Source organism: Schistocerca nitens, chromosome 3 (genome assembly GCF_023898315.1).
Source record: "Schistocerca nitens isolate TAMUIC-IGC-003100 chromosome 3, iqSchNite1.1, whole genome shotgun sequence".
NCBI classification, from domain to species: Eukaryota; Metazoa; Arthropoda; class Insecta; order Orthoptera; family Acrididae; genus Schistocerca; species Schistocerca nitens.
In genome coordinates, this window is record NC_064616.1 from 931,241,516 (window position 1) to 931,258,377 (window position 16,862).

Genomic DNA, 16,862 nt, shown 5'->3' on the forward strand with positions numbered 1-16,862 from the left:
CGCAGGACCAATAGCCCTAGGTGCTTTGCAAATGGGACTGCCAGCTATCACGTACCATTACCTCTGGTGTCCGAGTATTTCTAAAAAACTTCATCAAGATTATTGTCCCGCCATGCTTTAGTCTCTGACAAAACTGGAACCATCGAGATGAAGGCTATTATTTAAATTATGAACCTGTACTTATTTGAACTAACCATGTTTTACATCAGTATGTTCCGGATGAAATAAAGATGTGTAAGAGTAGATGATTTGATTAATACCATCCTCGTTACTCATAATAACATACATATCTGTTAATAGATTGCGTTATGAGAAACACCGAATCTGTGCATAATTATTTCCACTATTCTGACGAACCCCCTGAAGGAGACACATGTTCACCGTAGGAACGTGATTATATAAACCGAGTATGTGTTTGTGTAACATCTTGAAAATTGCATATCAAGAGAAAATCTGTGGACAATATGCTGAGCGGTACAAGGATAGCACAATTACTTTTTGAATTTCTTCCTTAATGCGATATACATTCATTTGTTGAGGATCTGGACTAAATGCAAGAACACAGAAAAGAAAAATAACATCTTCGCCATCTTTTCTCGTACACAGATTATTTTTAACTTAAAAACGTTAGCAAAAAAAGAATGTAACAGATACTGGGTGATCGGAAATTCCCGTTACACACTTCTAGGGTCTGTAGAGGGGAGTGAGCAAATATTTTCAATAGAAACCCGTGTCCGGAAACGTACCATTTCCGTTCTACGATGGATTCAGTTCCAATGTGTTACGCGTCCATGTCTGCTGAGGGAAAGAGAAAAGTGTCAGAGTTGATTGTTCTGATGCGCAGTACATCAGACATAATGGTCGTGTGCTACGTCAAACGATCAAACGTCTGCCTTTCTGAGAGGCTCCTGTAGAGACAGAAGAAGATATGCTGGCTCGAGTTATGGCTGCTGCTCTCGAAACTGAAGAGACACCAGGTAGGATGGAGAGTCTAACGCCGCTGGTGGTTGCCAAATAGAGCAGCTGTTCTAACGCATCAGCATGCTGGGTTCTTTCTTGTTTTGGAAAAATGTAAACACAAACGCTTAAGTGTTAATACAAACAAATATTTTTAAATGACAAATGGATGTATCGTCGTGTTCCCTTTCGGATTGTTACCTAATAATTGTACCGCGTCACGCCTAATTCAATTCCTCAAGCAGATGTGGATGAGTTAAATATCTGAATTAAAACCGTCGTAGAACGGAAGCGATACGTATCGGAACACAGATTCCCATTCAAAATACTATATACTCACTCCCCTCTACAAGTTTGCGAACATTTAATCAATCAGAGAGAATGGTGTGTGGTTCTTCTGGCTGACGGTAAACAACCCAAGTTGTTACAGCGTTACTGGCTTGTCTCAACCCTTGTACTTACGTGCAACTAGGAAATGGACGAGAAAATCTGACGCAATTAGACTGCGGACCGTCATTTCATATTTCAACACGCTTCTGCTTTCCAGACTAAAGCGGTGATTGTATCAATGCCAACAATGGGCATTGCGGACTTCAATGGGGTGTTGCATATAATGAGGGAACTTTAAATAGTGATGCGCAAACATTGTCAGAACAGAATTTAAGTACCTCGGATCAGTATTTAAACTTCATTGTCGACGGAAAATAAAATATCGAGTTATCTGGGGATGAAACCAAAAGGATCTGATAGAGAAAATCCATAAGATAGTAGTGCAGGCGGAACATTAATGAGGTGGTTGTTCCACGTAAAACAAAATTAGTGTGTGTGTTAGGGGATTGGAGTCAATAAAAGCCTAAAGAAGAAACTGTTACGTGTGAGACTTTCATAACGGAAGGAACGCAAAACGGAAAATGTTTTTCAATCTCAACTCACAGCAAGTAGAGGATGCCGAATTGTCAGTAGGGAGGATATTCTAACAACTTGTACTTTAAATGCCTCAGTTTTGTCGTTGCCAAATCGCATTTTCCGGCTGTGGATTGAAGAACATTTCTCTGCCTCTTCGTACCGTTGATCCGCATGACTGGCCCACTACTGTCTGGCCTCAATAAGAAGAATCTCTTCTACATCCTAGAAAGTGTTCCCAAAGAAGTGGTTCTGACTTCAGCTTTTCTGATGTAGTCATCGGCTTCCACATCAGACGTTGACAGGTGATTCATTTCTGCCCTGGCGTGCTGCGCCGACAACAGAGGCATAATAACAAATACAATAGCTGGATTCCTTCTAAAACAATCCAAGTGCAACTAAGAAATTCATCTCGTACTAGATACGGATGAACCTTCAGTAATGCTACAGTCACCTCCTTCAAAGATTTATCACAGTCAATTTTTTACGCAAAATGGGTACACTCTGTCTTCTGATACGTTTATGACACAATATAATGTACTGCTCTTAAATAGTCGAAGAGTTCCATTGCCGTTCAATTACACGCTGAAAAATAAATGAAAATAGTATTTACCGTAAAATACATTGGAGAAACCATCCAGAGCTACCTGAAGTGGAATGATCTCGTAAAACAAATAGTGGGGAAGCAGATGTGATGCTGAAACTGATTGGGAGAATCTTAAGTAAGTGTAATTCACACACGAATGAAGCGAGTTGCAAAACACTTGTTCGACCGAGTGCTGTGTGGTACCCTTACTATGTTGGACTAATAAAAGAGAGAGAGAGAAGATCCAATGGCAAGCAGAGCGTTTCGTACTGCATCCTTTGGCTCAATTGGTTCAAATGGCTCTGAGCACTATGGGACTCAACTTCTGAGGTCATTAGTCCCCTAGAACTTAGAACTAGTTAAACCTAACTAACCTAAGGACATCACACACATCCATGCCCGAGGCAGGATTCGAACCTGCTACTGTAGCGGTCCCGCGGTACCAGACTGCAGCGCCTAGAACCGCACGCACACTTCGGCCGGCACTGCATCCTTTAGTCGGCGAGAGAGTGTTACAGAGATGCTCAAGAAACTGTATTGGCAGGCGTCACAAGAGATGTGTTGTACATCACGAGGAGGTTTACTGTTGAAATTTCTAGAGCGTACGTTCCTAAGTGAATCAGACAACTTATTATTAGGAGTAAAATCTGAGAGAGTAGAGGTCATACGGAATTTTATCGAGTGACCTTCTCCCTTACGAACCAAACCGCATAAGAACAACTATTTCGAAAAAAGACTATCTCTCGACTTTTCCGTTGTACATTTGGTCTGATGCCTCCTTCCCGACTCACAACAAAGAGAAGACATAGAAAACTGCTGAGCTGTCAGTCTACTCTTCACAACGCTCATAGTATTTGCTTTCATAACCTCCAGTCTCGAAGGATAAACAATCGATTTTAAGCAGGTAAAGGAACAATCTGGTTTTAGTAGTGGATGTAGAACAGTGGACCTTTTGGTAATCTTGAACGATATAATAAAACGGACAACGGAGCAGTGAGTGTAGCTCACCACCTTTTGTGGGATTCGTAGATTTTGAGAAAAGTTATTGTCTCTGTTTGAAGCAAGCCTGAGAGAGATAATTCGATGAAGCAAGAGTAAGCACATTTTAAGAATTTTGCCACAAGTACTCATTTATTTACTTTCGTATAAGAGACATGCACATTATAAACAGTTATTATTATGACAATTTTGTGCAAAACTTGGTAACCTTCAATGCATTTCCTGTTTCTGTTTGAAGCTCATCTTCTGTGCAGGAGGCTGGACACAGTCATCATTGAAGCATTTGACAAACAATCTGTTCTTCTGCAGAGTCACGCTGAATATCATCTTTATCAATATAGCCCCATCTTGCCGAATTAAGCTTTGATCTGTCAACACCAGATCTCAGTCTGTTCCAAGACTTTCAAGTCGTCCATTTCTCATCATACACAGGAGACAGAGTTCCTAAAGCTGTTTTCCCACCCAGGGGCCAGGTAGGTCGTAGCCCTCCATAGTTACAACCTAATTTTTTGAGCAGTGGTTTTAAGTGCCGTCGATGTTCTAAGGAAACTCCTCTTTGACTTCAGTCGCTGCGGCTGCAGTTCGTGCCCATACAAAGGATGCGTTCTCTCCTGCTCCACTTTCTTTCTTTCTTCCTTTCCTCATTCTAGCTATTTTTTTCGAGCAGGAGGTGGTGCTATTTCTGCAAGGTGGTAAAGCCATTCGACTGGAGTGGATTTCAAGCAACATGTTATGAGACCACAGGTGTCATTGAGGGCTATGTCCACCTGTTTGGCATGTCTAGAATTATACCAAATAGGACATGCATACTCTGCCGCAGAATACCGTAGTGCCATTGCAGAGGTCCGCAGAGTTTCAGGTAGCCAGTTTTCGTAGTTTACTTTATTCACACTGATTTTCGGCACGCACCTTCCACGATTTCTTTTGAAATTAGCTTTCATTGATAACATCCATTTTAAGCTTTGTGTTTGTTTCGCTGTTACTATGTTGAAAGAGGTTGAGAATCGCATTTGACATAACAAGCACTGAAACTATGTTACGGTGCTACACGATTAAGGGGAGCTACTATAACGTCAGAAGTCATTGTCTGCACAGAATGGAGAATATCGCCTGCTCACTTTGGTTACATTTCACCGTTATATAAATTGACTTAGAAAAAAGGTCAATGAGTTGGCAATTTTATCTCTGGAACCAAACGGTGTGAGAATAGCGAGTTGCATTTATTTCTGCAGACCACATCCTGATAATATTGAAAAAGATCATTTTTCGTTAATTTTTTCATATTCCTTACCCAAATCTTTTTCCAACCGTTCTAAGTTATAGTTAGAAACTATTTTTATTATGCGAACTTTCATTCCAGAATGTTATACAACATCGTATTGACTATAGTAAATCACGAGTCACAATACCGTGACAAAACCAAGAAACTTGGCAACGCACTATCTTTGCTTCATTATGAGATGTGCTAATATGTCATGTTCCTGTTTATAACGAAATCAGCTGCTTGAATACAAGCCTTCTACAACCATAATGCATAACTTTAACAATTTTTCAAAAGCGCGTTAAGTTTTGAGCATACCATTTCAGTTGTTTTACTGGGAGAAAGGACGCAGACAACAAAAAACCTTGGCATTTTAAATATCTATGTGTGGCCTTCTCTTATGCCATAATGGTTGACTATTTTGCAATCGTTTTAATACCTATTACTGTGACTGCGAGTCACCGAATTTAGTGAAGTTGCTAGATTTGATTCCCTCTCACGGACCAATAGCTTGTGTTTTCCTAAAGCTTGTATTGAACGCGATAAGAACGAGTGATACGTCTAACAGACACCATTTGTTTGTGAGAGCCTAATGGGTTAAAAATAAGGTGCTGTACATGCCTAGCGTCCAGTTTATCATTGGCGGCATATGTTATGCTTAACGCTGTAGTGGCATCTTCTCAATATACACCCCTCAATTTGCAATTAATCTAAAGTTTTGAAACTACTTGGCAGGTTAGAACTGTGTGCTGGACCGGGCCTCGAACCTGGAAGCCTTGTGGGCAAGTGCTTCACCGACTGAGCCATTAAATTAAGAGTCACGATTCGCCCTCACAACTCAACTTATGCCAGTACCTGATCTCCTACCTCCCAAATTTCGCACAAGTTTTCCTGCGTACCTTGCAGGACTAGCACTCCTGAAAGAAAGGATTGTTCGGAGACATGGCTTGGCAACAATCTGGGGGAACTGTTTCCAAAATGAATTTTCACTCTGGAGTAGAGTGTGCGCAGTAATCTAGCTTTGCTTCTCTAACGATGAAGTATATTGTATAATCGTGACAATAATGTTACAGATCTGCAGTTCTCTACAGTCTGTTCCGCTGCAATAGAAAAACATTTCTTTATTCATTCATGCGAGTATCTCCAGTTGCCTAACTTCTAGTGCTTAGCACTGGATTTACCTACAGATTTTCCCATAAGTTACTTCAGCTCAACCCTGTATCATCACACTAGTGCTGCACACACAGCATTAAACCTTTTTTCATCGTCATCAGAAATACCTATCTGACATCTACAGCTGATGAAGGCTTCTATTCCATGTATTATGGCCTTCAGCAGCCTTGCTGCTCCTGCATGTTTTCTAATGTTATCCGCCACTTTCCATTAACTCGTCGTCTCGATCTCTCACGTATCTCAGAATACATCAAAAGTTTTCCTTTCTGTTTAGCATCCATTCGCCTGGCTAAACGTCCCACCACCCTCTGTTATATATATTTCTTTTTGATATGTTGCTTATACATTATTTTAGATTTATTGCAATTTATTTTCATTAGTACTTTTAAATTTTGTTTCACAAGTTGTTACTTTCGATGTTGAAGTTCAACTGTACTACACACACTAGTCCTGTCATGAGAAAAATGTAGATGGTTCATATACGTTCCATTAACATGTATTCCATTTTTGTTTTTCCAGACTTCCTGTGAGTCTTCCGAGAATAGTTTTGGCGATATGGAATTTCCTTGCTTGGCTCCTCTTTCAATTCTAAATATCTGTCACTATCCTGATACAGTGGAATGAAAGCTGTGATACCGACTTATATGTTATTAAGTTCACATGCACAAGGTGAATCAGTTCTTTGTTCTTCAAAGTCTTTGCGTATACTATATCATTCAGGAAGGCGATATCGTGAATTAGGTATCTAGTAAGTTTCTTGTTCTCCTTTTCTACTGTTCTTCTTAACTTTACTGAAGGACTGGTTCTTTGGAGTCCCTCTGTGTGTAGGATATTTTCGTTGTTCTTTGCCATATCCATATTTTTATTTCTACCTTTTCCTCCTTCTCTGTTTACCAAGGACCACGATTAGCACAGGGTAATCAGAAACAGTTTGAAAAGCTTTCAACAGTGTTGCACTGTAGATTTTGCTGAGAAATAATTGTTAAGAAAAAAATTAGACACATTTCGCCGTTTCCGAATTAATAAGCATTGACGTTAGCCAATCAGGCCGTTCCGCGCGAAAACTCAAGCGGCCTACCAGATACAGTTAGTATCACTTGATGTCATAGCGAGATGATAACGCTTGAGACTGGACACCCTTTGGCTCGGGTTAAACCGTTACTGCTGTCCTATGTTCCATTTTAGTATCGCTCTCTTGTTCGGTGTTAGGAAACAAAACGAAGAAAACTTTTGGCAACATGTCTCTCGTGGGTCGCTTGAAACTGCGCGTGCAGCGGACTGATTGGTTAACTTCAAAGCTAATTAACTCGGAAACACTGCAACGTATCGAATTACTTGTTAACAATAATTTCTCAGGAAATCCTACGCTGCAACAGCCTTACCAGCTCCTCAGACTGTTTTTGACCACCCTGTATGATTCCTTGCTTCACCGTGCCCTGCCTTTAACGTCTCAGTATCAAATATTTCATTTTCTTTCCCCTCGGCAATTACGAATTTTGTCTGTAAATGAGTACTACTATCATATTTCTAAAGCGATAGTCTTCACCTTTCGCCGGCCGGAGTGGCCGTGCGGTTCTAGGCGCTGCAGTCTTGAACCGAGCGACCGCTACGGTCACGGGTTCGAATCCTGCCTCGGACATGGATGTGTGTGATGTCCTTAGGTTAGTTAGGTTTAATTAGTTCTACGTTCTAGGCGACTGATGACCTCAGAAGTTTAGTCGCATAGTGCTCAGAGCCATTTGAACCATTTCTTCACCTTTCCTACCAAATAATTACGCTGTTGATTTTCATTACGATTACTCAGCATTTGGGTTTGATTTCGCAGCTGCAGGACAAGAGATCGCCCGTTACCCTGAAAGTAATAATGCGCAAGGTGATCGCTTACTTCGAGTGTCGTTTCGTCTACCCTTACTTTGGCCAGTTATAGCGCTCACTCCCTTACCGCAGTAAATAAGTCGGAAATTTCATATCAATGAAACTGAGATCATTATATTTTTATTTTCTGTATCCGTAACCAATAAATCAATCTCTACATGTACACTCTGCGAGACAGAGTACTGTGAGTGCCGAAGGGTACATCAGGTATCACTAGTTGCTATTCTATAATGGTGCGATGGGAAGAACGACTTTTAGTGAGCTGCTGCACAAAGTCCAAATTTCTCTCTATTTATCATTATAGTCATTTTGCTGTATGTATATGGTAAGAAAACAGTAATTTTCATCACTCTTCTTTGAACGTGTGCTCTTCGAATTTCAACTTTAATGCTCTCCGTACTGCACACTGCACCTACTGTAGAGAGTGTCAGTGAAGTGTGATCAGTCTCTCCTTATCACTAACACAGTTACTAATCGAATTCGTCAAGAAACGCTCCGCTCTTCTTTAAGACTGTCCCATATCTTCCACTAATTATACTTGCTAAGAGTCCCAGGTTGACGATTAACACCCAGAAGTTGGTCGAACAAGGTTTCGCAGGCAACGTCTTTCCTGCTACAAGTACATTTCCTCAGAATATTTGCGATATATTTCAGTCTGCCATATATATATTCTACAATTAGTTTTTACGTGGTCGTTCCACTTCAGATCACTCTGGACGCACACTTCTAGATATTTTCGGCTGGTTGTTCTTTCCAGTGATTGATCGCCAATTGTGCAATCGAACAATGATAGACCTTTTGTCTGTTTATACGATCTACGATACCTGTAGATTCGTTTATGCTAGACGTCAACCACCAGCCTAGCGCCAACCATCAATACTCGTTAGATCTTCTTGAATTTTGTTGCACTTTCCTAGCGTTGCAACAGTAAAGCCCACACATTAATATGATTATTAATTATTCTCATTTTCATGCCCATAAATAGAACACTCTGCCAAGTATTTGACAGTAATCTACAAAATGTGACCTGCAGAAAGAAAAGCTGCAGTCCAGGGCAAGCACTTAGAGGTAGTACAAAAATCATATTCATGTAGCTTTTATAAGATATGGACTGCACACAGTGCGAAGATAATTTAAATGGACTTGGGGGAACTCCTCAAACTAAATGACTACCAACCGAAACATATTCTTGGAGACATGGCTCGTCTAATGCCACTAAGTGAAAGGCTATTTGTATTGTGCCATACGTGTTTCGTTTCTTTTTGTTCATGAGGCGTGTAATATATGTTTTCCTTTGTATATAGTAAGTGCATTAAATAATACTTCTCTATCACTATTCACTTCATTTCGGTTTGGTTTGTTTCCTGTATGTACAATGAACAGGAAAGTAACAAATGACCAGATCAGTATAAGTAATAGTTCATTGATCATGTTAACCACTAAGAAAATAACAAACACAGATGTAGACATAACCAGACCAAATAATAACTCGAAGAATATTAAACTACATACAGACACCACGACACAAACAAAAGACTAAATAAAAACACAGCGCGACTGTACAACACACATAGAGTAAACACACCAAACCAAAACACAGTGAACAGTGAAAGTAAGATGTTCAACCGAAGTGTGTTAGAAAAACGCCGAAAATTGGACATTCTGGTGTGCGAAGACAAAATAATTAAAACCCGAAAACGACACGTATGGCCTAATAAGATCATTAATTATACGTTGAAACAAATATAATTTAATCTCACGAAACATAATCATCATCATCATTATCACAGCCTTTTCCCACGTCATGTGGGGTCGGCGTTGCTTTGCTGGATCCTTCTCTTCCATAAATGCCTATCCAGTGCTTCTTCTCTGAGCCATCCTTTCTCCCATATGTTTCCTGCTTCCTTGTCTTTCCATCTCAGTTTCGGTCTTCCTCTTCTCTTTGATCCTTCGATTTCTAGGTCTCCAACTCTTCTCCCCATGTAGTACTCTCCTCTTCCCTGCACATGTCCATACCATCTTAGCCTACTTTCTTGGATCTTCTTCCCAATGGGCCCCACTTTCACTGTTTCTTCTGATGTTCTCATTCCTTAGTCTATCCTTTCGTATCACCCGATTCATCCACCTTAACATCCTCATTTCTGCCACTTCCATTTTTTTTTATCTTGGGCGTTTGTAGTAGGCCAAGTTTCTGCGCTATACAACACGTATCTCACGAAACATGTGCTACAAAATTTTATCTCTCACCTAATATCAAGAGAATAACAAAAACTGTAACTAATAATAAATCTGTATTTATTATATAACACAATTATTATTACAAAAACAAGCAGGTATTACAGGCTACTGAATAGGCTTCACAAATAAAAAGAAGCGGAAAGCTTATGACACAATAGAAACAGCCCTTCATTATTTGCCTTAAACGAACCTTACCTCCAAGAATTTATGAGCCACTAAGGAACGACGGAAATTATATAAAAAAAGACAAAACATAGTATCATCATACTCGTAATAGTATTAAATGGAGCAGTACTCATAAGTATGTCCAAGTGACGGTAATACACATAGTAGGACGCACGTTTCTGTCTCCCAGAGCTTTCAGTATACTCCATTTGATACTCTCTTGTAATTCCATAGGCTTCCGCGACCATAGAAGATAAGACAAAAGATGTTAGAGTTTTGTGTCACTTCGCATTGTGAGATACCTGTCATTGAATAAAATCTAACGATTCGGATACCGCGCATGACTCCTCTGCTGAGTATGACATTACGCCAAAACATTAAAACTGTCGACTTGATTGGTCTCCAGTGACAGATAGAATGGGAAACTATTAGAATGGTTTAGGGGATCTATTGTTATGTACAGCCCGTTATACTGTGACTGTTCTGGTGGTCTTACGGAACTTGGGTATATTTGGCGTATACTATATATTTTGAAAGTCTTACAAGCTCAATGTGCGCCCTATCAAAACAACACACTGATTGTAAAATCGTGTGAATTGTGCTGCACTCGAAAATGGCAATGACTTCTAAATTGGCCAACAGGGAAGAATAAAACTTTTTTGTTTGCCGAAATACAGCCTAACAAGAAAAAGACACCCAAAGCTGAAAACTGAACGTAAGAGGAAAACTGAACGTTCGATGTAACCGAAAGGTTGATGAAAGGGTTTCTGAGGCTTTCTTGAAGGAAGAGAGCGTATTGAGCAATTTGTGTGTAACGCGCCGCTGCTCAGCGTAGAGAAGCTAGCCGCTGGACGGAGTAGGCTTTGTGGGGGACACAGTAGAGCCTTGTGGGCGAAGCTCAGGTGGGTGCTGATTGCAGCTAAGGTTATGGCCAGTGCCTTGCGCCGCGGATAACGGGGTTACTGGCTAGGTGGACAGCGACGACCTCAAAGCAAGCTGCCTCTCCATGTCCCCTCCTGATTTGCCTCACTGGACACCAACCTAAGGAACTCGGATATATGTAGGGTGAACTAAATATTTTGAACGTCTTACAAATTGTGTACTATATGCCAAAACAACATGCTTCACCGTACACCTATGAGAGCTTAATAATAACAATCATGATGTAATTAGCCAACATCATGCGTTAAAGAACATTTTTAACACAATACGGTATTGCAAGAAAAATTTATTTTCGTAAATTCACTGTTGTTGTCGTCTTGTGGCTTTTCACTTCCATCTCTGCTAACGAAGTGTTTTGAGAAGAACTGTCGTTTCAGTAAGTTCGAGTTTTCTTAACCGATGTTGTGTGGAAAAAAGAAATTATTTAAGAAGCTGATAGACTGGTGAATATAAAGCAATTTAGTTCAACTCATTGTGATTTCTCATTTGTTAATGAATATCAAATTACAGTTGTTTGATGTTACGCTCCGAGCAAAGGTTATAAAAATAATTATGAACAAGAAATGACACACTGGTGCATTTAAATTTTAAAATAATCGTGTGGTAGCTCAATGAATATTTTGTACCATAGTGGAATTCACTTACGTTCTATTCGTTTTAATGCCCCAATGCTAACATGTATATATTAATTTTCTAAATTATGAAAAATTTCAATGAGGCTGTTAGATGCGTTCGGATAGCTCAATTACTAAGCACATCACCGGGAAAGGGGAATAACCAAATTCGAATTCTTTTCAGCACAGTTTTTACATCGTAGGAAGCTTCAGTGAAGATCTGCTCTACATAGCCATGTTTGTTGTTCACCACGGAGCGGTACCCTGGTTAATCACTCTTTGTATGTGTAAAGCTGAGTGTACGGAATGGTCACAATAAACAGCATTTATCTAGTGAAAGAACGCCAATGCAATACTATTCGAGCTACTTATACTATTGTGAAAATAAATTAAAAATGCGTTGTACTCTGTGGCATGTACAATGTGTTAAAATTAAAATTTCGACTTCTTTAAAGCAAACAGATGATGTTATTTCGGTATAGGTAAAAATATTTTGAAGGTTTATTTTACACATAATTAAAAAAGTTGCAACTCCATTGGCTCTGAAAACCAGACACAGGAAAGTCTTTCACTTGTCCCACTAAACCTCCACCTTTGGGTCCAGTTGTTCTGTTTGAGTCTCTCTCGATGTTTTTCAATATCATGTGCTGGGACCTTTTAAACACCAGTATTTCCTTTCTTCAAGAACAAGTTTAAAAATTACGCCGTGATGCGAAAATTTTGCTGTGGCTGTCTCCCCTTTCCCTGTTCTACGAGATAAATTTATTAATTTTCAGGCGGACGTTTAGAAGAATTGGCTTCAAATTTTTTTTTTCATTTGCAATCAATGACAGTCCTCATCTCTGTGTATTGGTATGACAAGTTCCTGACAATGAGTTACATCGTAATTTCTGTCATTGGGTATTTATTCAAGAGGGGCTCTTTTCTGAGGATCCGTGGTCCGATCTGAGATTCCGTATTGTCTGTACATGAGTCATAAACAGAATTGTACGTTGAACCACAGACAGTTAATAAACAATGTTTCCTCTGTGGTCTGGATAACTGTGAGAAATAGCGTTATTGTTTTACAATGTCAACCAGGCAATCGGCATTTTCTGTTGTGACAACCAGGAAATAGGTATTTTCTGTTGTGGCAACCATTTCTTTCCACCTTAAAGAAAAAAAATCAAACAATTAATTCATCTTAAACAAACCATTTGAAGAATCAAGTGCCAATATGCCGACTGCTTTTTCATTAGTATCTACAATTTGTTACGTTTTTTTCCAGGATCGTCAACTAAAAAATATTTTAATAACGCAGTGCTGCACAGGTACAAAATATGGAAAAATCTCCATGTTATATCACTATACGTTGAAAGAGACCATAGCATTTACTGAACTACTCTATTAGGTGGTACGGCCAGTCTCGATTTGAACTTCATTACACAAACTACGTTGCACCATCAGACTGTGTAGTATTTACTTGGAATACAAAATACCAAACGTATAGTAGTGGACAGAATTCGACTTATCCCTCGCTTTTTCACTGTGTTCCAAGTTTACCCTACAGGAATCACTCATATGTGAACTAAACAAACTTTGGAGTTCATGAAAAAAAGTTTAAGCAAAAACGGTGCAATGAAAACGTCATTTGTTTTTCTACCATAATATGTGGTGGGAAATAGTTATCCACAAGTAACAGAGTCTGTAATAGGAAAATTCTTCGCGATGCGCATCTTTTCTTAAATGACATCATGTGGGCCTTGTAAACAAATTTTCAGCTGCTTAGGAACTTTTTCACAGAGTTTTAAGCTCTTTACGACTGACGTGCTCTTTCACTCTTTTCTGCGTCCCCGACGTTAGAAATTCAACGAACAAAGACAGCAATAAGACTTGAATTCTGCAGTTCGGACGCATTAGTCATACTTTTCTGATACATTGGGATGAAACAGAGCTTACATCAGAAGGAATTTTGTGAGAGAAATGACGGAAAGCAAACTATCGACAGTTACTAATGCTGCAAGTTTCTGTCACTTGATTACACCAAGTATAGGGCCTTTATACTTTATATGACACGGCGCAACTTTGTAACTACTACCACAATGCCACTTGTTGGCTGGTTGTAAGATCTATGATGTTTGCTTGAGAATCTCAGTCTTCATTCTGCTAATGTACGAACATGAGCTTGTACAACCAATGTAATATCTACATTGTTTTATTTAATAGTTATTTTATGCTTGAATTGCTGATACAATATTGACCTCATGTTCACGAAGTTTCGTTCTGTGATATGACACGGTATAATATGCATTTGATCAATATTCAGTTAATTGTACTGCAGAAGGTATGGCATATTCCTCGGTACAGTCAACGGCTATGTAGAACTGTGTTACTCCCCTCTACAACTGATCCCAGTGTGCTTGAATATATTGATCCATATCCCAGTGTGCTTGAATATGTTGAGCCATGCTTTACAGGTCTGATAATGGCAACGTGGTTTACTGAAACTGGTCACCACAATAAGTGCTGTACAATAGCGATATTGGCTGTTTGAAGTTGTACTTTTGTTTCTATAATTAAAGTTCCAGTTTCAAAATGCTGGAAAAAATGAACCACTGCTCGTAATGATTTCAAATTCGGAAGTAATATTATCTAAGGAGGGGGAAACGTTATGGGGAAGAAAAACCGAAAATTTTCCCTCTTGATGGCACTGTAGGCTTCAAAACGTTGATGAGTTAGGCTAACAATGAAAGATGAAACGAAATACGACGACTATGGTTTAAGTTGCACATTGAACTAGCGGTAGTGTACAATGTACATGACAGCACAAGTTTGGTTTTAACAGTTGTGGCACTGTTAGTTTGTTGAGCCCATCCACCACGGCGAGATCGTAGCACATCCGATGGCCAACATCAGTTTTTAATTCTCCTGAGGCCAAAGACCTCATAAAAGCAACAATGAAATTGGTTTTTAACTGTCGTGGGACCGGCGCAACACGTGTTCAATATGGTGTCCACTGTTTTCTGTCACAAGATGCAATCGGAAAACAGTATGCTCCACAACAGATTAGAGTGTCTCAGGGGTCACGTTCGGAATTCATTGCGTAATGAGTGCCTTCGATTCAGCTACTTTTGTGATCGAAGCAGTAAATACAGCATCTTTCAGATAATTCCACAGCTAGAAGTAACAAGGATTAAGATCAGATTATCTAGATGGCCAGGCTGTAAGGAGATAACGGTTGACAGGGCTTGTTCTAGCATTTCCAAACTGCGTCTGTAACAGTTGCTGCACTGGCTGTGCAACATGATGAGGAGCTCAGTCTTGCATAAAAATGGTCCTACCCACACACCACGCTGTAGAAGGAGTGAAATGACGCTGGCGTACAAGACTCTCATAGCGTTTACCACTGACGGTACAGGCAACGGAACTCGCCTGAATGACCTCCTCGAGAAAATATAACCTACGGTGAACGATGCCGTCGACTCGCACCACACAATTGCCTATGCAGAATGAAGCGCTATCGGTTGATATGCGAACTGCTTTTCATCTGCCACATTCTGCATTTCTATGTGCTGATCTGTCCACAGAATGTTTTATTGCCATTCATTGTCCACTTCCACACTAGCAAGAAATTCTAGAGCAAACGTTTGTCTCACTGGCAGGTCAGGATGAAGTAACTCCTGAACGTGTGTAATTATGTATGCATAGCAATGCAGGATGTTTCGTTGAATTTTATTTCCCACGCTCATTGGCAAGTCCAAAGTTCGAGCAATTCCCAATGCACTGCATATTTGCACAAGCACGGCTAACCCCCTCCTGAAATGCTGTGGCCACATCCTTTACTGACGTCGGATCAATTGTTTCCCTCCCTCTGCCACATTGCAGTTCATAAGAACCTGTATTTTCGAATTTCGTAATCATTTTCTCAAGACCCTATGCAGACATCCGACCAACGTCTGCTTTCATACCCATGCGTGTCCGGAACTTCTGCATAGCTACTGGTCCACAGTCAACACTCCTGTAAAAGGGCTTTATCATTAGCGCTCGATCATTCATTCTCACGCTGAGCGTCTCAGACGGAAACTGGAAAATAGCTTTGTACCCTACGTCTTTTATTTGGCATACTGTGCCGCATACCGTTACTCTTACCTTTACCCTTATATTTTAAAAACTGTAGAGTAAGATAGAGATTTGAATACATCCAGCAAATAATTGAGGACATAGGTTGCAACTAATAGGTATCAGATAGATTATATAATGGTAAGACAGAGATTTAGGAACCAGGTTTTAAATTGTAAGACATTTCCAGGGGCAGATGTGGATTCTGACCACAATCTATTGGTTATGAACTGCAGATTGAAACTGAAGAAACTGCAAAAAGGTGGGAATTTAAGGAGATGGGACCTGGATAAACTGAAAGAACCAGAGGTTGTAGAGAGTTTCAGGGAGAGCATAAGGGAACAATTGACAGGAATGGGGGAAAGAAATACCGTAGAAGAAGAATGGGTAGCTCTGAGGGATGAAGTAGTGAAGGCAGCAGAGGATCAAGAAGGTAAAAAGACGAGGGCTAATAGAAATCCTTGGATAACAGAAGAAATATTGAATTTAATTGATGAAAGGAGAAAATATAAAAATGCAGTAAATGAAGCAGGCAAAAGGGAATACAAACGTCTCAAAAATGAGATCGACAGAAAGTGCAAAATGGCTAAGCAGGGATGGCTAGAGGACAAATGTAAGGATGTAGAGGCTTGTCTCACTAGGGGCAAGATAGATACTGCCTACAGGAAAATTAAAGAGACCTTTGGAGAGAAGAGAACCACTTGTATGAATATCAAGAGCTCAGATGGCAACCCAGTTCTAAGCAAAGAAGGGAAGGCAGAAAGGTGGAAGGAGTATATAGAGGGTTTATACAAGGGCGATGTACTTGAGGACAATATTATGGAAATGGAAGAGGATGTAGATGAAGATGAAATGGGAGATAAGATACTGCGTGAAGAGTTTGACAGAGCACTGAAAGACCTGAGTCGAAACAAGGCCCCGGGAGTAGACAACATTCCATTGGAACTACTGATGGCCTTGGGAGAGCCAGTCATGACAAAACTCTACCATCTGGTGAGCAAGATGTATGAGACAGGCGAAATACCCACAGACTTCAAGAAGAATATAATAA